Source organism: Peromyscus leucopus, chromosome 14 (assembly GCF_004664715.2).
Source record: "Peromyscus leucopus breed LL Stock chromosome 14, UCI_PerLeu_2.1, whole genome shotgun sequence".
NCBI classification, from domain to species: Eukaryota; Metazoa; Chordata; class Mammalia; order Rodentia; family Cricetidae; genus Peromyscus; species Peromyscus leucopus.
Genome location: NC_051075.1, coordinates 80,409,033 through 80,428,092, shown reverse-complemented (window position 1 = coordinate 80,428,092; position 19,060 = coordinate 80,409,033). Strand labels below are relative to the sequence as shown.

Here is a 19,060-nt window from a genome sequence, read left to right as displayed (position 1 = left end):
AGGCAGGTCAGCCTCAGGGCCCGCAGCGGCTGCTCAGCCTTCAGCGGCCGAACGACAGTGCCTGGGCGCCCTCTCGTGGCCTCTCTGCATCACTGCATCTCTGCCAGCCCCACCCAGCCAGACCCAAGCCCCATTCCTTGCTCTCCCGGAGTTTTACCCGACTTCTGTCTCCTCTCAGGGGCCTGGCCTCTCCTCCTAGGACTCACCTGTGCAAGCACCTGAAGCCCATTCCTAGTACTGGGAAGGGAACACATAGCCGATACCCTCCTCCACCACCGCCAGGTGTGACCAGAGGATGTGACCCAAGAGGTCTCCGTGAAATTCTGCCTCTCCCCTTGTTCCTGCTCCTGAAATGCGGTAACACCGGCTGATTCCCAGAAGGCCTCTTCTCCCGCGGCCAGAGTCCAAACAGTCCAAAGAGGGCACCATCAGTGCTGCTGAACCACGAGGCCATCCCTCTCGATGGTGATTGTAAACGGCAAATAAAATCCTTTCCACGTCAATTTTCTGCAGTGGAACTGAATTCACACAGTGCTCGCCCAAAGCGAAGGGTGACCTCATGGTTTCCACCGCCGTTATGACTATCGATTGTATTAATTTCACCTAAGCAAATTTTTGCAGCACTGATTGCACCAAGAGGCTTTGGTTTCCTTGCCAAGTTCTGGTCAGCACGAATGCTTCCAAGGGCAGCTTGGTGACTGGTAAAAAGTACTTATTCTTTTATCCATAATATTCCTTCGCCCTTGAGTAAGATTGAAGTCTTATCAAAGTCAGTCCTGCGGGGAGGGGCCGTACAAGCCTATGGGAAGCTGAGGCGGAAGGATCCCGCGTCTGAGGGCAGCCTGGGCTACACAGGGAGACCCTGTCTAGACACAAACAGGCTCTGGCAAATGCAGACATTTTTGAGTCTTGCACTCAAACTTGAAGGTTGAACGCGTGCACTCACCAGTGTTCTCCCCCAAATCCCACCAAGGCAGAATCTGTAACAAAGCCAGATGCTTCTCTGGCCCCTCCCATGAGGCTCTGCCGCATCCCCGCGCTCCCAGTAAAGCCCTATCTCTCAGACGAGGAGGCGGAGGCATGGGGCGATTAGGTCACGCGGTAAGGAGATCACAGCCAACATGTGAACCCGGGTAAGCGCCTGTGACCAATAACTAAGCTGACAAGGTCCAGAGGAAAAGAGAAAGAGATGCCACAAGATCGGGAACAGCTCGTGGAGGTGGTAAACTCAGGCCCAAAGCTAAGGCCGCAGTGGGCGGGCATGGGGCGGAATGCAAGGCCACCAGATTCACATGGCAGCCCCAGAAAGGCTCAGAGCCCAGAGGCAGCCGTATGAAGGTGCTGTGAGCAGGGGCGCGGAGGGGCTGGGGCAGAAGATGAGAAAGAATGAAGAATCAGCAGGAAATCAAAGAGATCGCTGTTCCCTGTCTGTGGCAAGTGTCCCACCTTTACATATTTATTTATTCATTTATTTATAGTGTGTGAGTTTTTATGGCACTCTTTAAGAATTTGCATGTCATCTTTGCTCAGAGGCCATGTTAATCTTCTCTGTATTGTTCCATTTTTAGTATACGTGCTGCTGAAGTGAGCATGTATGTGTGTGTTTTATGTGTGTACATGTTCACATATGTGTTTGTATGTGTAGGTCAGAGGTCAACGCTGTGTGTCTTCTTCAATCACCCTTCACTTTATTTTTAAAATGCTTTTATTTATTCTTTTTTAATCTTTTTTATTTAGTGCACTGGTGTTTTGCCTGCTTGTGTATGTCTGTGTGAAGGTGTCGGATCTCCCAGAACTGGAGTTACAGGCAGTTGTGAGCTGCCATGTGGGTGCTGGGAATTGAACCAGGGTTCTCTGGAAGAGCAGCCAGTGCTCTTAACCATTGGGCCATCTGTCCAGCCCCTACTTACTCTTTAAATTTTTCATACATATCTATGTACAATGTATTTTGATCACATCTGCCTGCCACTTCTTCCCTCCAACTTCCTGTAGTGCTCCCCATGTCTCTCTTTTATTATTATTATTATCATTATTATTATTATTACCCAAACTCCAATTAGTGGTGTCCACATGCGAATATTTTATTATCATCATTATTATTAATAAAACTCCAATTAGTGATGTCCACATGCATGTGAGTCTTTTATTATTATCATTATTATTATTAATCAAAGTCCAATTAGTGATACCCACATGCACATGAGCATGGTGGCATCCACTGGGTCATGGGCAACCTACCAGAGGCCATGTCCCCAAAGGAGAGTGGCGTCCCCTCCCTGAGCAGCCAACTGCTCATAGCTCCCCCACCAAGGGGATTTTGACTGACTTGATCTTGTTTCAGTCCAGCTCTGGGTGACACCACTGATGCCCCCACACACACACAACAGGTGGCGTATCAGCTCCAGTACTCTGAAAGCCAGTCAGCAGGAAAGAGTTCCTGGCCAGTCAGATGGATTGTTCTAAGCTCTACAACCAAAATAAGCAGATCTTCAGCAACAAGGTCTCACTGTCTAGTTCTGGACGACGGAGAAAGGAGCGAGAGATGCGGTGATTGCTGTGTGCAGTGGCCATGTCCTGTTCAGAAGCCGGCACCACATAGCACGCCTCCCATCTGCCACCTCTTACACGCTTTTCAGCCCCTCCTCCATGTTCCCTGGGCCTTGGATAGGGGGGGGCTTATATAGATGTTGTTTGTAAGTGGCCAGTTATGAATCTGCATTAACCACCACCCACTACAAAAGGGGCTTTCCTGACCACAGCTGAGAGCCACACAAACCTGTGAGTGTACACACACATGTGTAGAAGGTGGTTTGAGCGTTTAACATGACAAGACTAAATTCCTCGCAGGACCTATGATCTCGCTGGCTTTTGACCAGGTATCAGACATGAAGTTCCTTCCTATGGAACAGGCCTCAAACCCAGTCAGAAAGCGCTTGGTTACACCCATAACCATCCTGTCTGCTATTGTACCAGTGGGCAGTGGGCACATTTTACTGGGCAGAATGATATTGTAGCGTGCAAGATCCATCTTGAAATCAAAATCCTCCTGCCTCTGCCTCCTGAGTGCTAGGACTAAAAGCATGTACCACCACACCCAACCTAACCCATTTCTTGAGAGCAACATTGTTCACCAAGGCATATACTTAGTTCAAATAATGTTAGCTAGCTTACAACGTAGTGAATTCCCATAAGGCTTCTTCACGGATCCCTAGCTTTGGCTAACCTAACCTTTACCCTCTCTGCTCCCCAGTCACCCAGCCCCTCATCCCACACTTAAATCTTTAACACTGAAAAACCCCTCCTGCCAGGCATGATGGTGCACATCTTTAATCCCAGCACACAGGAGGTAGAGGCAGGTGGAGTTCTCTGAGTTCGAGACCAGCCTGGTCTACAAATTGAGATCCAGAACCACCAGAGCTATCACATAGAGAAACCCTGTCTCAAAAAAAAAAAAAAAAAAAGGAGGAGAGGGGACAGAGGGGGGGAAGAAAACTCTCTCCCTCTATTTTCATATTGCCTGTGTTTTATCCTCTCAAATTGGGTCTTTCCTTGTGTGATGTTGTAGGTTTGAGGACAGCTCTCCATGTACCCTCCACTTCGGTGAAGCCTCCTGACACCCCAGCACTTCCCACCCCCACACCTCTTCATGCTTGATTTAGTCCCTGTCCCCTCATGTGTGTTTATCTTCCTCTTCTGTCTCAAGCATTACTTCCAGAATCCTCTGCAGAGCTGGCCAGTGTCACAAACACCTCTAATCTGTTTTTGCTGTGGAAAGTTTTAATTTCCCCTTGGATGTAATAGTTTTCTGGGTATAATTCTCTGGGTTTAGAGTTGGGATTTTTCAGAATTCAGAATGTGTCTTTCCAGGCATCTGCCCTTAATAGTGTCTACTGAGGGCCTGGAGAGATGGCTCAGTAGTTGAGAGCACTTGTTGCTCTGGCAAAGACCTTGGATTTGATTCCTAGTACCACACAGCAGCTAGCAACCATTTGTAACTCCAGTTCCACATGATTCAATGCCCTTTTCTGGCCTCTGTGGACACCTTATGCATGTGGTACACAAACATGCATGCAGGAAAAAGACCCATACACATAAAATGATTGATAGATAGATAGATAGATAGATAGATAGATAGATAGATAGATAGATAGATATTTTCTTAAGTTTCTATTTAATAATCAAGTATTACTGTTAATGAGGTAGATGAATTTGCCTTCGTAAATAACTAGACCTTTCTTGCAGCTTCTAATACCCATTCTTTATTTTGTATCTGTAATGTTTAAATTATAATGTGTTATGGAGCTTTATTTTCTTGTTCTGTCTATTTGATGTTCTGTAGGCCTCTTGTGTCTACATGGGCATCTCCTTCTCTAGGTTTGGAAATTTTTTCTTGTGTGACTTTTTACTGAAGATATTTCTATGCCTTTGGTGTGGTATTCTTCTCCTTCTTCTAGACTTACAGTTTGAAGGTTGGGTCTTTCTACAGTGTCCCAAATCATACCCACACTCTGTTCATTTTTATTTATCATTAACTTTAATTAGTGAACCAATTCCTCTTCTTTGTCATCCAGAGGTGACAGGCTTTCCACATGATCATTCTATTGGTGAGTCTTTCAAATGAAGTTTTCATTTGGCTTATTGACTTTTTCATTTCCAGAATCATTTTAACTTGGGTTTTCTTCAGGAGTTCTACCTCTTTTTTTATTTTATTTTATTTTTTTTTTAGAATTTTTATTATGTATACAATGTTCTGTCTGCAGGCCAGAAGAGGGCACCAGATCTCATTACAGATGGTTGTGAGCCACCATGTGGTTGCTGGGAATTGAACTCAGGACCTCAGGAAGAACAACCAGTGTTGTGCTCTTAATCTCTGAGCCATCTCTCCAGCCCCAAGTTCTAACTCTTGATTGAACTCTATTTTCACAACTTGCACTGATATCTCCATTTCATTCAGATCCTTGATACTTTTCTCTTGGAGCATTTCCATATCTTCTTTAAATGGTTTGAACACAGTTATAATCATTATTTCGAACTCTTTGTCAGGGAGTTCTTCCAGGTCATTCTCACTATGGAATTATCAATTTGAGGGGTATACATTGTCATAGCTCTTCATGTTACTTTTGTTTCTTCTCTGGGACTTTAACATCTAAAGCAGTTTGGGGTTGAGTTTGTCTGTCTGTCTTTTTATTCAAGTCATCCTTCTGATTTTGGTGGAGGTGTGTACAATGTTCACAAGAGTGTTGAGATGCTTTCCTCTGTGGGACTGTCGTGGATGGAGGGCTGCAGGTTCTATCCTTGGTTTTCTTTTGAGAGTTGGCTACACCCTCTGCTAACAATCTCTATCAAAAGGTCAGCACACCCCTCACTGCCCCTCTCCCCCAGCACCTTATGGGACAGCTCTCCAAGTCTAGATGCTCTTGAGTCAACCAGAGTTGTGGGATTGAACTCTCAAGGGAGGGAAGTATAAAGTTGGGAGGCCTGTGGGATGGGAAGGAGCAGGGCTACCTGGTGGGTCAAGATTCAGGGAATCTGTGGTGTGGGAAAACGAACTCACCTTATTTTTTTTAGACAAGGTCTCTCACTGAACCTGGAGCTCACTGGTCACCAGTTAGTCAACAAGCCCCAGGGATCTCGTATCTCTGTCTTCCCTGTGCTAGGGTTACAAGCACACGCCACCACATCTATCTTCTTATGTGGATGTTGGGGGTCAGAACTCCGGTTCCCATGCTTACATGGCATGCACTTTGCCAACTGAAGCATTTTCCCAGCTCTGTGTCCACTTTGTGTAAAAGCCATGCACTGGCTTTCATGATGCCAGATGCTCTGCAGGCTGCTGGGGGAAAAAGACACTAATGATTTTATCCAGCACCGGACCCTGCATGCTTCAGTACTGGCCTGTCCAGAAAAATGTGTCCCCTGGGACAACAGTGGAAAGACTGTTATGGGATGACTGATTGTTCTGTGCCTGGATTTGAGGCCTGCTCCACGTTCAATCAAGAGGTAGAACTTGGGGCTGGAGTTTCTTATGTGGTACTATAATCCTGTTGGGAAAAAATGATAAGCTCTAAGGTATAACCTGCTATTGTTATTTTGCTAAATGCTCATGCTGTAAAATTGCCTACTCTACTAAACCTTCTTTTTGTGCGCATAGACCTGGGATGCTCTCAACCTTGGGCAAAGAAGCCTCCTTTGGCAGAGGGGAGCAGTCAGTGGAGAGACACACAGCTCCCTCCACTCTCAGAGAGATGAGACGAAGAGACTAACTGCTCAGCCCTAAACAAGATCTCTGTAGTAATTTCCTCATCATCAAGGTTCAGGGGTCATCGAGGAAGAGAACCCAGAAAGAAAGTAAGAGCCAGAGGCTGGGAAGGAGTGTGTGAAATCTTTCTGGACATGACACAGCCATTGCACTAGTGAATTCATAGCAGCTGTGGTTACCCGTGCAAGGTCAAGACTGCTAGAATCCCAGCATGGGTGGGAGAGATGATCTCCAGGCCTCATCTCGTACTAAGGCGCTGTTGGCAGTGGGCAGTTGCTAGGGGAGGGAAAAGTCATTGTTTTCCGAGGCTGTGACTACTGTTCGCCTCCAGTCCCAGTGGATGGCCCTATAACCTTGCACCTATGAGCAGCAATAACCGCGTGTAGTGGGTTGTCAAAAGAAAAAGAGAGAGGACATAAATATAGGGGGGGAGAGGCGTGGTGGAGGGTTTGGGGCTATGGAGGAGTTGCAAAAGGGGAACGTAGGGTTATATGATCATACTTCATTGTAGACATGCACGAAATTCTCAAAAATAAAGGCACATTTTAAAAGAAAAGAAAGGGGCCGGGCGGTGGTGGCGCACGCCTTTAATCCCAGCACTTGGGAGGCAGAGGCAGGCGGATCTCTGTGAGTTCGAGGCCAGCCTGGTCTACAAAGCGAGTTCCAGGAAAGGCGCAAAGCTACACAGAGAAACCTTGTCTCAAAAAACCAAAAAAAAAAAAAAAAAAGAAAGAAAGAAGAAAAGAAAAGAAAGAAAGGGGTGATTTCCCAGATGCCTCTGACCTAGGAGAAGAACTTCCATCCGCAAACTGACTTCATTCTTCATCCCCATGTCTGGGACACGCCACACAGCTCACCAGAGCTGGGATTTACGTGTCTGGATTTCAGTCTCATCAGCGTAGGAAGGTAAGGGGGCCACCACTGGGACTGCTTACAGTGGCCACAGAGTGTCACTACAGACTAAGGCAAGAAAGACATTTGAAAAAGAAGACTGAGCAAGTCCTTCCACAATCTCTCCGGCCTCGGCTGGGATTAAATTTGGTGTAAGGAACAGTGACCGCACAGGACCAAGTCCAGCCTGCCTCATGTCACACTCCAGGAGAGGGCTCCCCATCCTCAACGGGTCGCTCTCCGCCTGAGTGTTGGATGCAGAAGGGCAGGAAGAAGTGTGAGGGGAAATCTCCTCACAGAAGCAAGCCAAGACAAGCTGTCAACCCTGAGGAACAACAGCCTGAGGGTCAGTGAGGCTACGACGCATTTTCCTCCACAAGGGCCAAAGGGACCCAGGGCTGTGTAATGGAAGAGGAGGCATAGGGCTATGGCCTCCAAGACGGGAATGCTAAAAACAGGCCCAGGGCAGAGGCTGGGAAGGAGGCCTGAGGGCAATGTTCGGATCAGGAGCCCACCGCTCCACGAGGGTCATACCGCCTGGCTTGCACTCAGCTTCCACCCGCACCTCAGCCCTGGACTGTGAGCCTCAGGCAGTCCTGTGCTTTGTAACCAGGCGGTCTGTGCCCTGCTGCAGCAGCACCGGAGCCCAGACAGCAGCCTTGTCAGGTGTAGACAATTGATGGTGAAAGGCAAGTGAACCGCGCGTGTCGAAAGTAAACCTATGGAGTGGAAGATTGTTTCAAGGTCTGTTACTTTTGTTTATGTTGCATTTGTTTAACTCTGTGAAGCTGTGTGACTGTGCCTGTCTAAAACACCTGATGGTCTAATAAAGAGCTGAACCAATAGTGAGCCAATAGTGAGGCAGGAGAAAGGATAGGTGGGCTGGCAGACAGAGAGAAGACATAGAAGGAGAAATCTAAGAAGACAGAATTTGAAAAGAAGCAGCCATAGAGAAGAAGGAGGACATCAGAGGCCAGCCACCCAGCTACACAACCAGCCATGGAGTAAGATTTACAGAAGTGGGCTGGAGAGATGGCTCAGAGGTTAAGAGCACTGGCTGCTCTTCCAAAGGTCCTGAGTTCAATTCCCAGCAACCACATGGTGGCTCCAACCATCTGTAATGAGATCTGGTGCCCTCTGCTGGCCTGCAGGCATACATGTATGTTATGTATACATAATAAGTAAATAAATCTTTAAAAAAAAAAAAAAAAAAAAAAAAAAAAGATTTACAGAAGTAAGAGAATGGGGAAAGCCCAGAGGCAAAAGGTAAATGGGATAATTCAAGCAAAGGAAAGCCAGCTAGAAACTAAGCCAAGCTAAGGCAGGACATTCATAAGTAATAATAAGCCTCCATGTGTTAATTTATTTGGAAGCTAGGTGGTGGGCCGCCCCAAAAAAAAGAACGACAACAAACAACATTTTGTTCCAATGCGGGGCTTGAATATCCATCTAGAGCCTGAGAAAGCTGAACAATAACAGCAAAAGAGGGATACGGCTCCTTTAAGAGTTGTGGCCGGGCTGGAGCGATGGCTCAGAGGTTAAGAGCACTGGCTGTTCTTCCAGAGGTCCTGAGTTCAATGCCCAGCAACCACATGGTGGCTCACAACCATCTCTAATGAGATCTGGTGCCCTCTTCTGGCCTGCAGACAGAACACTGTATACATAATAAATAAATCTAAAAAAAAAAAAAGAGTTGTGGCCAGGGCTGGAGAGATGGCTCAGAGCTTAAGAGCACCAGCAGGCAACTCTTCCAGAGGTTCTGAGTTCAACTCACAGCAACCATGTGGTGGCTCACAACCATCTATAATGAGATCTGGTGCCCTCTTCTGGCATGCAGGAATATATGCAGACAGAACAATGTATATGAAATAAATAAATCTTAATGATGTATACAAAGTAAATAAATAAATCTTTTAAAAAAAAAAAAGAGTTGTGGCCAGACAGTTTCTGGCCGTCACTGAGCCCTTGAGCAGCTAGTACATTAAGTAGGACCCTAAAGATGCTTCGTCCACAGGCAGCAGGAAGCAGTATGGAGAAAACTGCGCCCCCATTCCCAAGAGTTAGGGGCTGTGGGTGGTTATTTGGTGGGCTATGGATGTTTGTTATCACTTAGGGGGATGTAGAAAAACTAATAAAAAACACCTGCCACAGTGCAAGCATTGACACTGGCATTCTAGAGCTCTAGGAAAGTTGGATGCAGTTCCTAGTCAGACAAACCGCCAACCAACTGGCTGTGAGTTTCAAGCTTGGTTCTCATCGCCCAATAAGTGGACAGAGCCAGCTGAGAGTCGCACATAGAGAATCCAGGTGGTTAGCAGTCTAAGGTTTGCTCGTATGATCAAAACAGGCTGAAGATATGCAATTAAAGAGGACCAGATGGAAAAACCTCTAAGCAGGTTGCAGTCTGTTTAACAATGTGCGTAGGCTTAAGAAAAGGAAAGGGGAGCCGGGCGGTGGTGGCGCACGCCTTTAATCCCAGCACTCGGGAGGCAGAGCCAGGCGGATCTCTGTGAGTTCGAGGCCAGCCTGGGCTACCAAGTGAGCTCCAGGAAAGGCGCAAAGCTACACAGAGAAACCCTGTCTCGAAAAGAAAGAAAGAAAGAAAGAAAGAAAGAAAGAAAGGAAGGAAGGAAGGAAGGAAGGAAGGAAGGAAGGAAGGAAGGAAGGAAGGAAGGAAGGAAAGGGAATGCTGGGTGGTGGTGGCGGCGGCGGCGGCGGCGGCGGCGGCGGCGCACGCCTTTAATCCCAGCACTCGGGAGGCAGAGACAGGTGGAACTCTGTGAGTTCTAGGCCAGCCTGGTCTACAGAGCGAGATCCAGGAAAGGCGCAAAGCTACACAGAGAAACCCTGTCTCGAAAAACCAAAAAAAAGAAAGAAGGAAGGAAGGAAGGAAGGAAGGAAGGAAGGAAGGAAGGAAGGAAAGAAAGAAAGAAACAAAGAAAGAAAGAAACAAAGAAAGAAAGAAAGAAAGAAAGAAAGAAAGAAAGAAAGAAAGAAAGAAAGAAAGAAAGAAAGAGAAAGGAAAGTGATATAGTCATAGAAAAAATGAATAGTTTATAAAATAAAGTTTTTAAAGAGAAAGTAAAACAAAAAGCCATGTAAGATGGGAGATACACAGGTAGTCTGGATCCTGTATGTTATTGTGTTGATTTCGAATTTTTTGATTCTTGAAAAGCAAAGGACAGCTGCAAAGAGACCTGGAACTGAAAGAGGGTACTATTGAAATAAATCAGCTTATATACTTTAGGAATGCCTTAACTTTTAAGAAGTCAAAATATATATTTGTCAAATGGAAATCAAAAATGCTTTGGAGTTTTGTTTCCACAGGAGACGAGAGGCTGTGAATTCCTTCAGGATTAATATAGATCAGGTTTGATCAGGCGAGACCTCCTGAAACTTGACAGGTGATATCTATCAGCAAAGGTTACTGTTGGTCTTCCCAGGACTTGTCACTATCTCAAAATTTTCTCTCTGGGATCCTAAAGATACTTCATCCACAGACAGCAGGAAGCAATGTGGTGGTATTGTATTTCCCGAAATATTGTGCACCCTAATAAACCTATCTGTGGTCAGAGAACAGAACAGTCACAATATTAAACACAGAGGATAGGCAGTGGTAGCACACGCCTTTAATCCTAGCATTCCAGAGGCAGAAATCCATGTGTTCAAGGACACAGCCAGGCATGGTGACACATGCCTTTAATCCCAAGAAGTGAGCCTTTAATCCTAGGGATTGATGACAGATAGCAGAAAGGTATATAAGGCGTGAAGACCAGGAACTAGAAGCATTTGGCTGGTTAAGTTTTCAGGCTTTTGAGCAGCAATTCAGCTGATATTCATTTGGGTAAGACTCAGAGGCTTCCAGTCTGAGGAAACAGGATCAGCTGAGGAACTGGCAAGGTGAGGTGGCTGTGGTTTGTTCTGCTTCTCTGATTTTCCAGCACTCACCCCAATACCTGGCTTCAGGTTTGATTTTATTAATAAGACCTTCTAAGATTCCTGCTACAAAGCAGAATGGCAAAAACTATGCCCACATTCCCAAGAGTTAGGGGTTGTGGGTGGTTTTGGTTATTTGGTGAGTTATGGATGTTTGTTATCATTTAGGGGAATATAGACTATTGATACAAATTTTAAGTTATTTTTGTTACACTGTATATATGTTTCTACTCTTGTTTAAAGTGTTTTTGTATATTGATAAAAATTTAAGGTTATTTTTGTTACAATATATTGTATATATGTGTCTCTACTCTTGCTTAAGGTATTGTACCTATGCAGTTCATTTAAAAATGTAAGGTAGGGTTGGAAAGATAGCTCAGAGGTTAAGAACACTGGCTGCTCTTTCGGAGGTCCTGAGTTCAATTCCCAGCACCCATATGATGGCTCACAACCATCTGCAATGAGATCTGATGCCCTCTTCTAAATAAATAAATAAATCTTTAAAGATAGATAGATAGATAGATAGATAGATAGATAGATAGATAGATAGATAGAATGTAAGGTAAAGCTCTAGTTTTTGAAAGCTATTATTATAAACTATATAGGACTATCAAGAAACATAGGTCAGTAGTTAGTCATTTCTAACAATCAAGACTGTAGATAGGCTAGGTATGTTTCTAGGTTAAGGAGATATATTTTAGATAGATAGATGGTCTTCAAACCTTTCAAAGACATATAGAATATGGCATTTATAATATTACATCCTTCTGGATCTTTGATGGAGTTGAAGACTAAATAGTTATAGTTTTCCTTAGTGATGATAGAAAGTAAGTTAGGTGTAAAACTTTGGAGTCACTAAGATAGGATAGATAATGCATTATTTTCCTTGAATATGCCAACTACAAATGGACAGAATGTTGTAAATGTAATTCCTACTTGATCATTGTTTTTGTTCGTAGTTTTACTGTGTTAAAGTTAAAACCTTTATTTTTACTTAGACAAAAAAGAGAAAATGTAGTAGAATATTTTAAGGTGTGTTACTTTTGTTTATGTTGCATTTGTTTAATCTGTGAAGCTGTGTTACTGTACCTAACATACTTGATGGTCTAATAAAGAGCTGAATGGCCAATGGCGAGGCAGGAGAAAGGATGGGCGGGGCTGGTAGACAGAGAGTATAACTACAAGGAGAAATCTAGGAAGAGAGGATTTGAAAAGGAGGAGCCGCCGGGCGGTGGTGGCGCACGCCTTTAATCCCAGCACTCGGGAGGCAGAGCCAGGCGGATCTCTGTGAGTTCGAGGCCAGCCTGGGCTACCAAGTGAGTCCCAGGAAAGGCGCAAAGCTACACAGAGAAACCCTGTCTCGAAAAACCAAAAAAAAAAAAAGAAAAAAAAAAAGAAAAGGAGGAGCCAGAGAAGGAGGAGGACATCAGGGGCCAGCCACCCAGCTACCCAACCGGCAATGGAGTAAGATTTACAGAAGTAAGAGAACAGGAAAAGCCCAGAGGCAAGAGGTAAGTGGGATCATTCAAGTTAAGAAGAGCCAGCTAAAAACTATAAGTCAAGCTAAGGCCCCGCATTCATAAGTAATAGTAAGCCTCCATGTGTGAATTTATTTGAGAGCCGGGTGGCGGGGCCCCAAAAAAAGAACAAAAACAATAAGCCTAGGACAACACCAAGTACAGAAAGGATCCAATAGGTCTCGAGGGTGAACTCCGTGATGGGTGGGGAGCGTCAGAATTCCAACTCACAGCTCTGCTTAGCACAGCATCACAGAAGGGACAGAAAGAATGTGGAGTCAGAGGAAGGGGTAAGGTGCCGTAAAAGGCCGTCTTCCAGGCACCGCACGGCTGCTGAACTCACAGCATCTGTAATTCAACACCTAGCCAAAATTGGACCTATCCACATCCCGTCGTGAAGATTTGAGGACTCACGAGACCCCACTCCTCCCTGAGAAGGAAGAGACGTTAGTGGAGGTGTAGCTATGGGTAAGGTGAGCATGCTCTGAAAACCCCTCACCTATACTCCTGTAAGCAGCCCTAGTGAAACTCATTAGGTCGCATCCCACCCCACCCCACCCCCAAAAAAGTCATGAAAAGTAGACGAGGGGCTAGTTGAGAAAAGGGAGGTAATTAGTGGGGGTGGGAAGGGGACAAGAGAGGATAATGGGAATGAATACGATCAAAGAACATTATACACAAAAAATGTTGTAATGAATCCCATTACTACACAATAGTTAATATATGCTAATAAAAACTTTTTAAAAGAACAAAACTTGCCAGCCTCGAAAGATTCAGTGGTGTCTTTCAAAAGATTTTCTTTTTCAAACTAAAACTGCGTTTCTCAAACTGACAATGAAAGTGTGATGGGAAATGCCGCCAGGCAACAGACCATAGAGAGGGAGGTAGCCTGGAGGACAGCTGGAGAAAGCGCAAATCGGAGGTTAAAAATAGGCTTGGCTACATCAGAACCACAGTGAGTGAATGTGAATTAAGTTTGCCTTTTCAACAGAGATTTCCATGGGGAATTTAAATAGCAAGCCCACATCCAAATCAGGCACATACAGCGTCCTTGGCGGGGGTGAACTAGCGGAGGGCCACTTCCACAGCTATAGAGGCTGGACGCCTCGGGCCGACTGCTCTACCCCAGCTGGCTGGTGAGCAGCTACCTGCTCCCTGTGTCCCCACATAGTGGAGGAAAGAACTCTTGCAGCCTTTCTTCCTATAAGGGCAGTAATCCCACCCCAGGGCTGCATCATCGTCTCCATCATCGTCTCCAGAGCAGGTCCCCATTCCCCAAACACTGCAGCTCTAGGTCATGGCTGGCCCTCTGTGGTCAGAAATGCTGACCTAGAACTAGAATGTTCAAATCAGGACTGTTCTGGAAAAAAAAAATCTAGACATGATTGAAGTCGATTTGCAAGGTGTGGGATGACCATACAGTGGGTTGGGTGGGTTGGCTTGGTGTCCTGGTTAGGTTGCTGTTTGTTTGTTTGTCTGTTTTTGTCAACTTGACACGAGATAAAGTTATCTGGGAAAAGAATTCAGTTGAGAAAATACCTCCATCAATTTCTTTGTAGACAAGGAATCAATGTTCGTGATTAGTGATTGATATGGGAAGGCCCAGCTCACTGTGGGTGATGCCACCCCTGGGTAGGTGATCCTGGGTACTATAAGAAAATAAACTGAGCAGGCCAGGAGAAGCAAGCCAGTAAGTATTCCACTATGGTTTCTGTGTAGTTCTTACTTGCTGGTTCCAGCTTTGAGTTCCTGCCCTCAGTGCTGGACTGTAGCCTGGGAGTTTTAAGATGAATTAAACTCTTTCCCATTTAAATTTGGTCATGGTGTTTTATCATAGCAACAGAAACCCTAGCAAAGATATTTGGCTTGATTTGGCTTGTTTCTGTTTGGAACAGGGTCTTACTGGATAGCCCAGACTGCCATCAAATTCATGATCCTCTGCCGTAGCCTACCTGGTGTTGGAATTGTTGGCATGTGCCATATATCTGGCCCACATGGTAGATTTTGGATGGTGGTTGGTTGGTTGGTTGGTTGGTTGGTTGGTTGGTTGGTTGATCGGTCAGTTAGTTTAAGACAAGATCTCATTATGTAGCCCTGGCTGGACTGGAACTCACTAGGTAGCCTGGCCTGGCCTCAATCCACAGAGGTCCTCCTGCCTCTGCCTCCTGAGTACTGGGATTACAGGCATGTGCCACCACACTTAGAGCAAGATAGATTTTTAACTGATGCTCAGAATAAACAAAATGCCACAATATGGAAACTCTTAATAAAATACGTATTAAAAAGTAAGTCACAGGGGATTTTGTAAAACTAAAAAAATAAACATTTCATGATTGTGTGCAGATTCAATAAAAGCAGTCAAGCATTGTGGCACACATCCCTAATTCCACTTCAGGCGGCAGATGCAGGGAAATTGCTGCAAGTCGGGTCCAGCCAAGGGTATAGAGTGGGGCCCTCCCTCCCTCAGAAATTACAAATTAAAAATAAGTTAGTAAATTGTATAGAAAGAAAACCTAAGAAATGTGGCCGTGGGGCCCCGGGTGCTCGGGAGTGGAGTGGGGAGGGCTGTTCACACAGGCTCAGCTCGTGTTTGGGGCGCTGGGTGGGAGGTCAAGTGCCTGCTACGTGATGAAAAGCAGCACATTAAGTGCACAAAGCAACCTGCCCGCCACAGTCCCAAGGATGATGGCACCTCCTGTTATTTGCACCTAAGATCCATTTAAGCAAGGAGTGGTTATCTATATAAGCCCTATAACCCCAGCATGGGGAGGCTGAAGCAGGAGAGCATCCAAGTCAAGGACAGCCAGGGATAAATAGCAAGATCCTGTCTTAAACAATAGCAAAAAAAAAATCCATTTAAAGAAAAGAAAAGGGCTGGAGAGAGATGGCTCAGTGGTTAGGAGCACTAACTGTTCTTCCAGAGGTCCTGAGTTCAATTCCCAGCAACCACGTGGTGGCTCACAACCATCTGTAATGAGATCTGGTGCCCTCTTCTGGCCTGCAGACATACATGCTGTATACATAATAAATAAATAAATCTTTTAAAAAAAGAAAGAAAGAAAGAAAGAAAGAAAGAAAGAAAGAAAGAAAGAAAGAAAGAAAGAAAGAAAGAAAAGAAAAGAAAAGAAAAGAAAGAAAAGGAAAGAAAAGAAAAGAAAAGAAAAGAAAAGAAAAGAAAAGAAAAGAAAAAATACAAAGTTCCTTCAAGCCCCTTAAAAAAAAAAATGAGCTCCGCAGTGGCGGTGCATACTGTTAATCCCAGCACTCAAGAGACAGAGGTAGGTGGATCTCTATGGGTTCAAGGCCAGCCTGGTCTACAGAGCGAGTCCCAGGATAGCCAAGGCTACCCAGAGAAACCTTGTCTCAAAAAACAAAAACAGCAGTGGGACCAAGTCCTGTGCTCATTGCATGAGTTGGCTGTTTGAAACCTGGAGCTTATGCAGGGACGCTTGGCTCAGTCTGGGAGGAAGGAACTGGACCTGCCTGGACTGAGTCTACCAGGTTGATCACAGTCCTCGGGGGAGGATTTGCCCTGGAGGAGGTGGGAATGGGGGGTAGGCTGGGGTAAGGGAGAGGGTGGGAGGGGGAGAATAGGGGAACCCGTGGCTGATATGTAGAACTGAATGGTATTGTAAAATAAAATAAATAAATAATAATAATAATAATAATGGAATAAATAGGAAAATGGAATTGGAAAGGAATCCACAGAGAAGGGATATTCAAAAAAAGAGAGAGAGAGACACTCTGCCCCACAAACAGTCAGGGAAAGGATGATGAATCCAGACAGCAGAGCTTGGCTGGCAGCCACTGAGATGACTCTGCCAAGGCCAGGCAGAGGTGAGAATCTGAGCGTTGAGAACTTGGTCAAAGTGAGGATTGAAAAGACCAAGTCAGCAGGGCCCGGCAGCCTGTGCTTGCCCGGCAGCCTGTGCTTGCAGAAGCTGCCTGATGAGCCCAGGATGGCCTTGTTCTTTGCTACTCCTGGTCACAGGACACCCAAAAAGTAAACCCTTCCCCTGCTCCCCACCTGAGTGTAGCGCACATCTAAGTCCTGGACAACAGAGATATTACGTTTTGAATATGAAATGTCCTGCAGAGGATCATGTGGAAAGGCGTGGTTGGCCGCTGATGGACTTTGGGAAGTGGTTGACTCCTGAGGGCTCTGACCTCACAGATGAAGTATTTACAGTTTGACACTGGGAGGGGGAGCCCATTTGAAGGACGTAGGTCTTTGAAGGGGTCTCCATCCACACACACCTGCCGGGCTGCCATGACATGAGTATCCTCCTCCACCACACACTCCTGCCGTCCTGACGTTGTCTTCCCTTAGGCCCAAAACAATGGAGCCACCTATAGACTAAAACCTCTGAGCCTATGAGACAAAGCAATCTTTTCTAAGTTAAGCTGTTTCTGAGATTTGTCTGTGAAGAAAACCTGCCTAACACAGGAGAGTGAGCATGTGTCTAAAGCCAGCCTCCGAGCACCAGGGCCCTTTTCGGCCTCTTGGGCCCTCTCTCTGGCTACAGCCTAAGGCAGCAGCTGGGGTCCTAGAAGCATAACTCATGAGACAGGAGGGACTTGGGTCCCAGAAGAGGTGTCAGCCTGGACCACCTGCCCAGACCTGCAGCAAGGAGAACTGAACTTCACAGGCTGAAGCACTCACTCTCTCTCCACGTCCATTTGTACTGCCGCCACACATGCTCCAGGCTGGGAAATGTCTCAACCACCAAAGCTTACCTCTCATGTTTCCAAAAGCTGGAGGTGCAAGGCCAAGGTGACAGCAAGTCGTGTGTGGTGAGAGCTGATCTCGCTGCCAAAATGAGGCCTGCAGCACCCTCCCACGGGTCATCCAGGGAGAACAATGGTGGACTCCCCCACTTTAAGCCCTTTTATAAGGGCAGAACCTTCAGCTGGGTTGCTTTGGGTTGAAGGGTCAACACAGACTCTGGAAGGGCACGGACTGCCAGGTTGTAGAGCCGCCCTGAGCTTTCTGTCCCAGCGGGGAGTTACATACTCCTTGGCTGTGCTAACCATGCCAAACCCAGCTCAAGTAAGCACAGCATCCACTCAAATCAACTGTGACACCAGGGGGATCTCAAGAAAACTGGAGTCCTATCACATGGAGGAGGTGGCTTCTGGGCCCTTGTGCTGACTAGTTTTATGTCAACTTGACACAAGCTAAAAAATCACCTGAGAGGAGGAGACCTCAACTGAGAAAACACCTCCATAAGACTGGGCAGTCGGCAAGCCTAAAGGGGCATTTTCTTAATTAGTGATTGATAGGGGAGGGACCAGCCCAAGGTGGGTGGTGCCATCCCTGGGCTGCTGGTCCTGGGTTCTATAACATGGCAGGCTGAGCCAGCCATGAAGAACAAGCCAGTAAGCAGCACCCCTCCATGGTGTAGCATCAGCTCCTGCCTCCAGGTTCCTGCCCTATTTGAGTTCCTGTCCTGAATTCCTTCAGTGATGAACAGTGATGAGGAATAACAAAGCCTGTGCATCTCAATGGGTCCAGAACCAGGTACAGCCCGGCCACCAGAGAATTCCCACCATACCTACAGGTTTGGCACACACCTGAGCCACAGAGGTGATAGCCCTCCTTGGCCACCTCTGGTTGAGGAGTCCTTTGCATTTATTTCTCTTCTCTTGTTTTCACAAGTGAAGTTACTCATGTCTTATCATGAGGGTAGCCCTCCTCCTCCTCCTCCTCCTCGCTTTATCCTGGGCTATTAGTAAAGAAGTTCCTAGAAGGCAGGGCAAACCATCTAAATGAGGAAAGAGTAGAGAGCTTTTCTGGGGGCCATTGGTTGGTGTCTCTCGTAGTTTCTTTGCTCAGAGGAATCTGATCACAGGAAATTTCACCGATTAGGATGAGTGGGCTTGATGTTGATGAATCTGGGTTTTACTGTGAGACCACCGTCCTACAGCAGATGTGAGGGTGCTTGAGAATGGGAGATGAAGGGCCACAGATTCCTCTGTGGTGAGATCAGACTGGCAAGGAGAGTCTGGCCCTTCCCACCGTCACTCCAAATAGTATTAAAATAAGCAAAGGTGGAATGGGCATTCTTAGCACCCCTCCATCCTCAGAGGCTCTAGCTTGGGACCCCAGGCCTGAACTAGCTCCTAGGACAGCCTCTATACCTTCTTGTGGGGCCCCCATGCTTGGTCATGTCTGGGATTTGACCTTGAGGGCCTGCCACAGTGTCACGGTGGCAGAGAAAACACTGATTCCTGGGCCCAAGTTCAGCACCCCATAGCCTGAGGGTCCTTCTTCCTCTTCGCCTGGCCCAAGGGAGACAGTGAGGACCTGGCAGGTGCTGCCCAACACAGATCACCAGAGCGAGCCGGTGACAATACTGCCCTGACAACACTGAGGTCTTGGAGGTTTGGCCTGGCCTTGGCACCCCACAACACAGCCCTCACTGCTACCTTCACCCCTTACCACAGCCTGACTAGA

The 19,060-nt window shown here is 46.3% G+C and overlaps 1 non-coding gene across 1 annotated transcript; it reads right to left on the bottom strand.

The window, feature by feature from the left end:
- Nucleotides 1-1,485: 1,485 nt before the first annotated feature.
- Nucleotides 1,486-1,592, bottom strand: LOC114703103. The gene has a single exon (XR_003736090.1). It is a non-coding gene; the product is annotated as a U6 spliceosomal RNA (small nuclear RNA).
- Nucleotides 1,593-19,060: the final 17,468 nt, after the last annotated feature.